This window comes from Cherax quadricarinatus, chromosome 2 (genome assembly GCF_038502225.1).
Source record: "Cherax quadricarinatus isolate ZL_2023a chromosome 2, ASM3850222v1, whole genome shotgun sequence".
Taxonomy (NCBI): Eukaryota; Metazoa; Arthropoda; class Malacostraca; order Decapoda; family Parastacidae; genus Cherax; species Cherax quadricarinatus.
Window position 1 is genome coordinate 12,710,014 of NC_091293.1, and position 11,673 is coordinate 12,721,686.

An 11,673-nucleotide genomic window follows, 5' to 3' on the forward strand; every position below is an offset into this window, starting at 1 on the left:
GCTGCCCTCTCTTTTGTCCACCGAGGTAGCTCGGCAGATGTGAGGTTGCTATCCCGGATTGCTGGTTTACTGGCATGAAGGGTAGGGTATGGCATGGGTTCCATGCTGCATCTGCACTACTAGCGGTGCTGAGGTCCTTTTGGGCGCGGAGGGAGATTTCCGGCCCTTTCATTCCTCCTGGGAACTATTCCTCCCCGCTCCCCCCTTTTTTATTCTTTTTTTTTTATTTTTATTTTCTTCTTTCTTTTTTTTCTTAAAAACAAAAAGCAAAGGAGTAACCTAACCATGGAGGACCCAATCTATGAACCCACTACCCCAGGGCCCCTTCTTGATACCGCACCCCATTCTGACCCTGCCTTGTTTTTAGACCACTTCGGACACTCCTGATGCCCTTGTACCTCTTGCTGGTGCTGTTTCCTCACCCGCTTCAGGTACCAGGGCTTCGACTAACCCCCTTCGATTTGTCTGACCTCCGCTCTCCTTGGACTATGCTTCCGGCCTCTCCCTCTACGGTACGGCAATTTTCGAATCACCAGCCCGTTTCACGACGGACCAACTCCGGTCCTACTCCTAAACGCCAACGTCAATCTCCTGATGATGTTCCTTCGTTACCTTCCCATTCTACTCGGAAAAGACCGACACGTCATGCATTCCCTCTCCACGCTCAGTTTCGGACCACACAATGGACTAAATTCTTTACTTTAAGACCGACTTCTTCTTCTGCCTATCTTTCTGACCATAGTATTGGCAAAGCGCTCCTGCGTCATGTTGGTAGAGATATTTCATTTCATGCTCTCCAGAGTGGTAGGCGCATCGTCACTGTCCAGAATGATACCCAAGCTCGTGATCTTTCTCTCCTTTCGTATATCGATACTACTCCTATCACTATTGAAAAACAACATTCTCTCAATTCTTGTAGTGGTACTGTCATTCTGCCCCATACCATAGTCCAACAGAATTTCCAGTCATGTGGCAATGACATGAACAGCTGGAACTCCAGGATCTCCCAATCCTCAAAGTCGACATTTATGTCCTTCCTGCCCGTGGGCGGAGATGTTACCCGTGCAATGTGGGTCGATTAACTTTCGACAGCCGAGAACTCCCACCCTCTGTTTATGTCGCGGGACATAGGTTACAAGTTCGAAAGGTGATTCCTGCACTGCAACAGTGTAGAAATTGCTGGCGTTTTGGTCACCCAGCGAAATATTGCAGATCTATAGCCGAATGCCCAGTCTGTTGTGCCGACGACAATTCTAATATATCTTGCAGTCAATTTCCATCTTGCCTTAATTGTAATGAAGCTCACCCTTCGTACTCCCGCCATTGCCAGGTCTACTTAAATGAGCGTGAAATCCACTGCCTCAAAGAGACAGAAGGTCTCCCTTATGCTATGGCAGTTACTCATCTCTGCCTCCAAGGAAGACTACCCTGTGTTTCTTATTCTCGTGTTTCAAAACATCCCCCCACTTCTGGGATCCCATCTTCTGCAGCCTCCTCTGTTGTTACCCCTCCCATAGCCACTCCGGCAACTAATCCTTTTGCTGTCCTTGGCTCTGATGTCCCGACTACAACTCCGCCTGTTCTCACATCTTTGCGTCCTTCCTCACAAGACCTCGTACGACTCCTTATACCAATCGCCCCTCTACTTCTCAGAAGTCCAAAAAATCCACATTGCTCAAATCTTCTTTGCCCCTTCCTTCCCTTCTTCCACCTCCACACTTTACCTTTCCAGTCTCTCTGCCTAGTTATTCCCCTCTCTGGCTCTATTACAACTGTGGAGGTTCACCGTCCTCATACTATGCCTTCCACCCCCGTCCCCTCCCAAGTTTCTCCCTCTTCTGCCACCTCCCAGGTTTCTGCCTCTTATGTCCCTCCCCTACACTTCATCTCCAGTCCCCTACACTCTTTCGTCCCCCTCTACTTTGGTACAGTCCATTACTGTCCCAGTCTTTACTCACCCTCCTCCTCCTACCTCCAATATGGTCTCCCATACATCTTTGAATTCAGAAACACTTTAAGCCATTTCAGAATATAGTGCAGAGACTAAACCTTCAATGGACACTGATTCACCTCCTGTTCCTTCTCTTCCCTCTCCTCCATCTTCACAGCTCTCCATTCCTTCACTGCTTGAACGTCTTCCAATGCCACCACACATTGACTTTTCTATCCCCTCTAGTCCGTAGGTGCCCTTCCCTACGGATTCTTGGTATTTTCTTCATTGCCAATCATGGCCTATTTACAGTGGAATATCCATGGCCTCAGGGGTACTCGGGGTGAGCTTCAGATGTTGCTTTCCAGGTTTTCCCCTGTTGGTGCTTGCTTACAAGAACCAAAATTACACTTAGCTGTTTTCCAACCTATCTCAGGCTATAATTTATTGTATTCTTCGGATCCTTTCTCAGATGGGACCTTTAATGAAAGTGCCCTTCTTCTACGCAATGATATTCCGTACTGTCAACTATTTGTCTACACCTCGCTGCATTACACTGCAGCCCGTATCCACTTGAATAAGTGGTTTACAATATGTTCTTTATATCTCTCCTTTCGAGCATTTTCTATCCCAGATTTTGCCTTTCTAGTTTCATCCTTACCACCACCACTTCTGTTACTTGGTGATTTTAATGCCCACCATTTCCTCTGGGGGGGTATCATTGTGACTCACGTGGCATCCAGTTGGAGGCTTTTCTCGCCTCTCAACCCCTCCATGTTTTAAATATGGGTACTCCCACCCATTTTGATCTTCGTACTCATATTCTATCTTGCATCGATCTATCAGTCTGCTCTTCCTCCACTGCACTAGACTTCACCTGGTCTGTTCTACCGGACTTACATGACAGCGATCATTTTCCAATCATTCTTACTTCTCCTTCATATTCACCACCTTTCCGTAGCCCTCGCTGGCAATTTGATCGGGCAAATTGGGACCTTTACTCGCAACTCACTGCTTTTAGTGAGGTTCCTTCTTCATCCTCCATTGATGAGCTCCTACACCTCTTCTCGATGTCAGTTTATACCGCAGCTTCTCTTTCTATACCCCAATCCTCAGGCAGGCATTCTCAGAAGTGTGTGCCTTTGTGGTCTCCTGCTTGTGCTCGTGCAGTACGTTTGAAAGGCGCTGCATGGGGCAGGTACCGATACAATAGAACCAATGAGAGACTTCTTGATTTTAAGCAGAAGCGTGCGATCGCTCGCCGTGTCATTCGTGATGCTAAACGCACTTGCTGGCGAGACTATGTTTCCACCATCACCTCTGCTTCCTCTATGAGTGCAGTCTGGAAAAAAGTGAGGAAATTGAGTGGTAAATACTCTCCTGACCCGGCTCCTGTTCTACGGGTCGCCGGTATTGATGTAGCAAACCCTCTTGACGTTGCCATTGAAATTGGCACTTATCTGGTCCATATTTCCCGGGGGCTTCATCTATGCCCCTCGTTTCTTTCCTCAAAGTCTGCCAGAGAGTTAGTACCCTTGGACTTCTTCTCTCAGAGAAGAACAGTATAATGTGCCTTATACACTTCAGGAACTGGAGGCAACACACTCAGCTTGCGGATCATCGGCAGCAGGACCTGATGACATTCATATTCGTATGTTGCAACATTTACATCAGTCAGCCCTTGTAGTCCTCTTACACCTCTTCAATCTTATTTGGGCACAAGGAGTTCTTCCACAGCTGTGGAAATCTGCCATTGTTCTCCCTTTCCGCAAGGCGGGTACTACAGGACATGATGCCTCCCACTATCGTCCCATCGCTCTTACTAGTGCAGTTTGCAAAGTGATGGAACGTCTGATAAATCGACGTTTAATGTGGTATTTAGAGACACACGCCAGTCTCTCCGCTAGTCAATATGGCTTTCGTAAGGGTCGTTCTACCATAGACCCCTTTCTACGCTTAGATACGTATGTTCGTAATGCCTTTGCGAATAATCACTCAGTTTTTGCAATATTTTTTGATCTTGAGAAGGCATATGACACAACCTGGAGGTATAATATTTTGGCCCAAGCTCACTCCTTAGGCCTGCGAGGCAATCTGCCATCCTTCCTTAAGAACTTTTTAACTGACAGACACTTCCGTGTTCGAGTCAATAATGTGCTTTCCCCGGACTTCGTCCAAGCTGAAAGTGTCCCTCAGGGATGTGTTCTGAGCACAATACTTTCTCCTAGCTATAAATAATTTGGCCTCTGTTCTTCCACCCAATATTTGGTCATCACTGTATGTTGATGACTTCACTATTGCTTGTGCAGGCGCCGACTGTCATCTCATTGCAGTTTCTCTCCAACATGCTGTCGACCTTGTTTCCACTTGGGCCACCACGCATGGGTTTAAATTTTCCAGTACCAAAACTCGTCAAATTACTTTCACTATATGCTCTGTCATCTCTGATCATCCTTTGTATCTCTATGGCTCCCGTATCCCTGAACGTGATAGTCAGGTTTCTAGGCCTTCTCTTTGTAGGTTATCCTGGAAACCTCATATTACCTCTCTGAAGGCAACTTGTCACAGCCGGCTAAACCTTCTTAAAACCCTTGCTCATCTTTCCTGGGGAGCTGATCGTCGAACTCTGCTTCGTCTACATTCAGCCCTCGTTTTATCGAAACTTTATTCAGCGGCCTCTCCTGCTACTCTCTCTAGCCTTAACCCCATCCATCACCAAGGATTACGTTTATGCCTTGGTGCTTTTCGCTCTTCCCCTGTTGAGAGCCTGTGAAGGCTTACTCAGCCCTGTAACAACTTCAGTCAGTATTACCAAGGCTGGCTCCTCCTCAGGAAAATTAATGAATAGAAAAAGAAATATACAGACAATGATAAACACTTTATTATTTAGAAACGGAAAATGTAAAACAATGAAACATGAATGGGTATCCTAATTGAAAGAAAAATGAAAAATGAAATGAAAAAATTGCATTTGAACTCAATGCTAATATAGGTATATCGTGGTAATTGGGTGTCAGGTGTTGGTGACACTGCGTGTTTTTGAAATCGTAGCCATTGCTGATGTGGGGGGGGGGGGTAGCAGATGTTGGTGACCACCACCGGCTCATTCTTCACAGAGTGTAGCCGTGAATAATTGCTTCAGAAGACAGGAAAACAGGTTCGTTACCACTGCTATGATGAGGGGTTAGGTCCTGTGTTGGCTTACATAACAGGTAAGTAGATTAATCATGGGAAGTCTCAGGACGTTAGTCCATCTCCTATTCTTCTCGTTGGTTGGCAGGTGACCCTCTCTGTCATTCCAAGCTGTAAAGAGAGACAGATTACCCACTGCTTAAGAAATCACTCTCCATGATAAGTACAATACCTAAAAGATGTGGTGATTATTAAAACATTTAACCGATCAAGACTGAAAGGACTGAGTTAATTATTGGTCAAAAGTGAAGCTTTCAACCAATAAGTCCACTAAAATATGATCAGGCGTGTACTTACAGTAGTGTTGGAAGCTGTGAGTCAAGTGATTTACTGTTTAAAAGGAGCCCCACACGTCACCTTTTTGGGAGGGGAAGGGATAGCGGGAGCTAGACTGACCCTACCTTAACAAGCAGCCAGCAATCAAACTATCACTTTCAGGGAGGGGGGAATAGCGGGAGCTGGACTTAACCTACCTTAACAAGTAGCCAGCAATGAAACTATTGTTACTATATGCTCCCTCGCTACTCCTATCTATTGAACTTTTCCCTCACACTCCCCCATACCAAGACTTATAGTCAAGGAGTATAAGAAGAATAGGCGAGGAAAAAGTTCTAACATATGGAAGTCGCGTAAGGCAACAAATCTTCTACTGACTGTCACGACTTAACCAGTCAGAGAAATAATTGGATGAACCATTGATATACACAATATGGAACTTAAAAGCCTGGAGTGCCAATGTCCACCTCAAGAGGCGACTGTTGGTTCCCTTAAAAGTTTCTAGATATATCAAAGGTTTGTGGTCCGTTTCTAAAATGAATACTTTTCCCAGCAAATAAAATTTAAGTTTGGAGATACCCCATACAAGGGCCAAACATTCCTTTTCTATGGTGGAGTATCTCGTTTCTGTGGGAAGGAGTTTCCGGCTTAGGAAGCATACAGGGAAGGGAGTACCATCATGGTATTGTAGCACCGCACCTAAGCCAGTATTGGAGGCATCAGTTCTTAAACAAAATGTTTTATTAATATCTGGAATCTTAAGTATAGGGTCTTTCGAAAAGATACTTTTAATCTCATTAAACTTTTCCCGAGCTATGTCGGAAAGTTCAAGAGGTTCCTTCACAGACTTTTCAAGGAAGTCGGATAAGATGCCTGTAAGATCAGTAAGGTTCGGGATAAACTGTGCATAAAAATTTGCAGGACCAAGAAAGCTATGCATGAGCTTCTTGGTTTTGGGGAATTTAAATTCTAATAAAGCTTTGATCTTACTGGGGAGAGGCTGCAGAGAGTTATTAGAAAGTATCAGTCCAAGATATCTAATCTTGTTATACCCAAGGAAGCATTTCTTCGGCTTGGCAGTGAGGCCATGTGAGCGTAACCTACGCAAAACTGATGTTAATGTTTGGATATGTTCACCCCACATGGATGTCATTAGGTAAATGTTATCAAAATAAACTGAAACATTTGGCATATTACCCAAGACCTTTCTCATCAGTCTCACGTAGGTAGCACAGGCAGTTACCAAACCGAAGGGCATAGTTCTATACTGCATCACCCCTCAAGGAAGGTTCCTTGATGTTGGTGAGGGGCTCTTGATTTAGGGAATTGGATCTGTGCTCCAGTTCCCCGAATTAAGCCTGAATGCCTTCCACATCCCCCCCCCCAGGCGCTGTATAATCCTCCGGGTTTAGCGCTTCCCCCTTGATTATAATAATAATAATATACTGCATCAGTCCTTGGTGGGTAGGAAAAGCAGTGTACTGCTTAGAAGAAGGATCTAACATTACTTGATGATAGGCCTGTACAATATCAATCTCTGAAAAGAAGGAAAATATCAATCTCTGAAAAGAAGGAAGAGTCATAAAATTTGTGTAGATTGCTATCTATTAAGGGCATAGGGTCAGCATCCCACCGAGTTATAGCATTAAGGCCTCTGAAGTCAATAACAAGTCTATATGAATTATCCTCCTTCTTAACCATGACTACTGGTGAGCAATATGCAGATACTGAAGGTTTAATGATCTTCAGTTTTAATAATTTGTCTGCCTCTCGGTCAAATGCATCCCTAAGGTGAACTGGTACTGGGTATAGTTTCCGTTTGATCGGATTGTCCGTCAATAAGTCAATTTTATGGACTACCGTGGAGGTAGCACCTGGAATATCAGTAAAGACGTCTGAAAAGTTACTCACACATTGAAGTAGTTTATGTCTCTTATGGTCATCCAAAGATTCATTAATATTAATGTTGGTTGCGCCAGAGTGGTCAAGAGTCACCAAGTCATGTAGTTTTTCATCATAGTCTAAGTTAGAGGTGTCAATTACACACACCTTACATTCTTCAGTTGTCTTATCAAGTTCGTGTGGAAAAACTAAGTCAAAGTTATTAAGGCAGTTAACCGAATTTCTTCGGTAATATTTCTTAAGGATGTTGATGTGATAAAGCTTAGGTTTCCCCTTGACTTCTATGAGGTAGTCAACTTTCCCACAAATTTTTAATACTTTATATGGACCTTTCCATGCTACTAATAATTTATTTGACTTGATAGGCAAAAGTACCAGAACTTCATCCCCTACTTTAAAACTTCTCCTCTGACATTTGGAATCAAAATAGGTTTTGTACTGGTCCATTGACAAGCTTAGGTTTTTCGAAACTATGTCAGAGGTCTCCTCAAGTTTGGATCTAAGGTCAAGGAGAAACTGATAAGAAGACTGAACCTCAACATTTACCTCCTCATTAGTCCATAAGTCATGAAGGATGGACAATGGACCTCTGGCCTGTCTACCATAGAGAAGTTCAAAAGGTGAAAACCCCAGAGTCACTGGGAACTTCCCTCATGGCAAACAAAGCACAGGGTAGGTAACGATGCCACTCCTTAGGTTTAAGGGAGCAAAGTTTCCTTAAAATGGACTTGAGAATCGAATGCTGGCGTTCAATCCTCCCATTACAGCTGGGATGATAGGGTGTGGTGAAGAGAGGCTTCACTCCCAGAAGTTGGTATAGATGTTGCATTAAGTCAGATGTGAATTGTGTCCCATGGTCAGACAAAATTTCTCTAGGGATGCCCACTCTGGAGAAGATGGACAAATGGGCTTCAGCCACCTCTGTAGTAGTTCTGGTCTTTAAGGGAACGGCTTCAGGGAAACTCAAAGCATAATCAACTAATGTTAATATATATCTATGTCCCCCAGATGAAAGTGGAGATAAAGGACCAACGATGTCAATAGCTACTCTTTCAAACGGTACCGTAAAGATAGGCATTTTGACCATAGGTACTCGCCTGGTACCTCGGGAGGATGACAGTTGGCAAACTTTACATGATCTACAATAGGTAGTGACATCTGAGGACATTTTTGGCCAAAAATAGGTTTCCCTAATTTTATTTAAGGTTTTACGATGCGAGAAATGTCGGGCCACTGGCACTGCATTGACTTGGAACAACTAAGATGGAATAGTCTATCTCATCTGAATTTAATTTGAATACTGACTTGTACAAGATACTTTTTATATCAAATTTATATGAAAAGTTTTTCCTTTGGATAACTTGATTTTGTTTAGCGGTATTATGGCAATTCTGAAGAGAAGGGCAATTACGTTGTAAATTGACAATATATCCAAAGGCTTAAAGTCAGGGAAAATCAAAGGATGGACAGTAGGAGAAGCCTGGGCTTTGGTCTGAGCCCTAGTCAAGACATTTATGATATCGGAGGTGATATCTTCACTTTCATCCAACAAGTGAACCGGTGTCCTACTACCTCGCTTTCGAAAGTAGCATCACTGGTTTTTAATCCCACATGAATCTCACGAGACATTGTCTCATCTGAACTTTCGAGGGGCTTCTCTGACTCTACAGGAAGAGGATCTGAAACACTTATGTCCATCTTTGGTGATGAAAGGTCAACCTCAGAAGGAAGAATGGCAACTTTTACATTACCTATTAGTACGGAGCAAGAAGTGATGGGAGCTAGTACAGCTTCAGACCAACCTGTGAACCATTTAGACCTAATGTAACAACGGATGGTAGGAAAAGTGTCTGTACGGCCCAAGTAGTCTGAAAGTATAGCAGAGGAATGAGTTTCTTTAAGATTAGGGAACAGCTTATCAGAAATGACTATACATGTGCATCCAGTGTCTCATAAAATGGTAGTACAAGTAATCACTAGGAGTGATTACTTGTATATACCTCAACATTACATGCATACGAGTAATCTCCTTGGGAGACATCAACGATATTGTTTACCATAGTCACCCATGTAGACATGTGAGAAAACTTAACCAACTCTGGTCACTGCAGGTGGCCCCTCGACCCTCACAATCTTATCCATATCTATCCGAGGCCAGTATAAATTGGGTAGCACCATCAAGTACGGCGCTACTAATTAATTGTGGACTGTATAGATTATATTAGTTTAACTGAATGAAGGGGAGGGGGAGGGTAGGTTACACATGGATATACCCATCAAGGAAAAAACACTTGTACACAATCCCACCACTTACCAGATATTCTTTGGTGGTCACTTGATGTGGCTGGATCACCCATAACCTATCCAATTAAAACATACCTAACTGGCCAGTATCAGTCTGCTATAACTAGAAAGGTTACTTAACTGTGGGTGATTGATGCTCCTTATTTCCTCCATTCACCATCTCTTTTCGATGTCCTGCTACACCAACACGGTTCTTATTCCAGCAGGACGAGGTATCCATTGGTTTGTTCTGGTTTAGAAGTCATGATTCCATAAAACTTTGCTATCCTCGGGATGAGAACCACGCATTCACTCGGAGCAGGGCGATTTATTTCACTTTCTGCATTCTCTTAACTTAATGTTATTATCACTGATTACATTACCATTCACAAGACGATTTAACGTCTCATAATTATTATACACATTAGAGGTCACTTCATTAAGATCTGAGACCGATGAGTGAGGATTAACTCACGGGTAATTTCCCCTGGACACATTCCATGGCGGCGCACCCGTCACCCCTGGTCCTACTATTATCCACTTATTTTACCACTTTTATCACGATGGTCACGTAAATCTTGTTCCCTCACTCTTCACCAGGAACAATTACGACACTTCCTATTAGGAAGTGAGGCCTATATTAATCCTTAGGCCGCCGTGAATGTCAATTTCCTGATCTCATGTTTCACAGCTTCCTCACTTCATTCAAAACACTTCCGCCACCTCGTGCCCCAGTTCGACCTATACCCCTGCACATCTGCGCAGGCGCATCGGGAACCCAGTTGGTTCCATTCAAAATACAAATGCATTTTGACCCAAATCAACACATTAAACACTTATTATGCACTATAGCTTCAGAAATTAAATAATTTCCACACTGTGGCCGGGCGGAAGTTGCTGTTAGACAACTTAAATTGCGTCTTCCTCCAGGAGACGATTCCAGCCCTCTCTAGATTGCGCTGCTGTTTTCCTAGTGGGTCTTACTACAATTTCTTCTTGCATTACTCGGTCAGTGTCTTCAATATCACTCATGTCACTTTCCCTTAGATTTCCATCTGCACTGGATTGAACACCATTTAATTCTAAGGGAATTAATTTATTAATGGTATGCAAACTTTCATGACCACGACACAACACTTTGACGTTACTGACAACACCTTGTGTATCTGGGTATAATGTAACTACCTTACCCAGAGGCCACAATGTTCGATGTTGTTCAGTATCAATTAACACAATGTCACCTGGTTGAATGTTCTGTCGGTTTACTGCCTCTGGCACACCATAAAAGTGTTCACGTAGTGTAAGAAGATATTATTTACGCCACACATTGGACCAATGAGTAATTACCTTATTTAACATCTTGAACTCATCACTCAACATGGTCACGTTATTGTAATCCTCGTCACTTCCCTCGGGATTATCTCTATAGATAGGTGCAGCTTCTAACCTTCGTCCGCATATTAGGTGAGAGGGAGTCAGGATCTCCGTGTCAGGAGTGTCGCTCATGTATGACAGAGGGCGATTGTTTACCCGATTCTCTGCCTCCACCAACACTGCACGGAATTCCTCCAAATTAATTCTCTTCCTGTGTAGCACCTTACGAAGACATCTTTTCACTGTACCTATCATTCTTTCGTACAGTCCTCCCTGCCAAGGGGCTCTGGGAGTAATAAATTTCCAGACACACCCTCGCTGGGTCAACAAAGACTGTACATCATCACTCTTATTTAATTCCATCAAGTGTTGAGCACCCCCTACAAAATTGGTGGCATTATCTGAGATCATCAATCTTGGACAGGATCTCCTAGCTGCAAATTTCTGGATCAGCTGTATGAACTGTTCTGCAGACAAGTCCTGATCCACTTCTAGATGAACAGCCCTAGTAGCTGTACAAGTGAATAGACATACATACACCTTCAAGGGAACACCATCTGAAGTACCTGTTAAAATGATTGGCCCACTATAGTCCACTCCGGTCACATCAAATGGTTTTACCAACTGCACGCGTTCCTTGGGCAATGGTGGAAGACCTGGGTACATGTAGGTTCTGGCATCCACCCGGCGACATATTACACACGACTTGATAACCC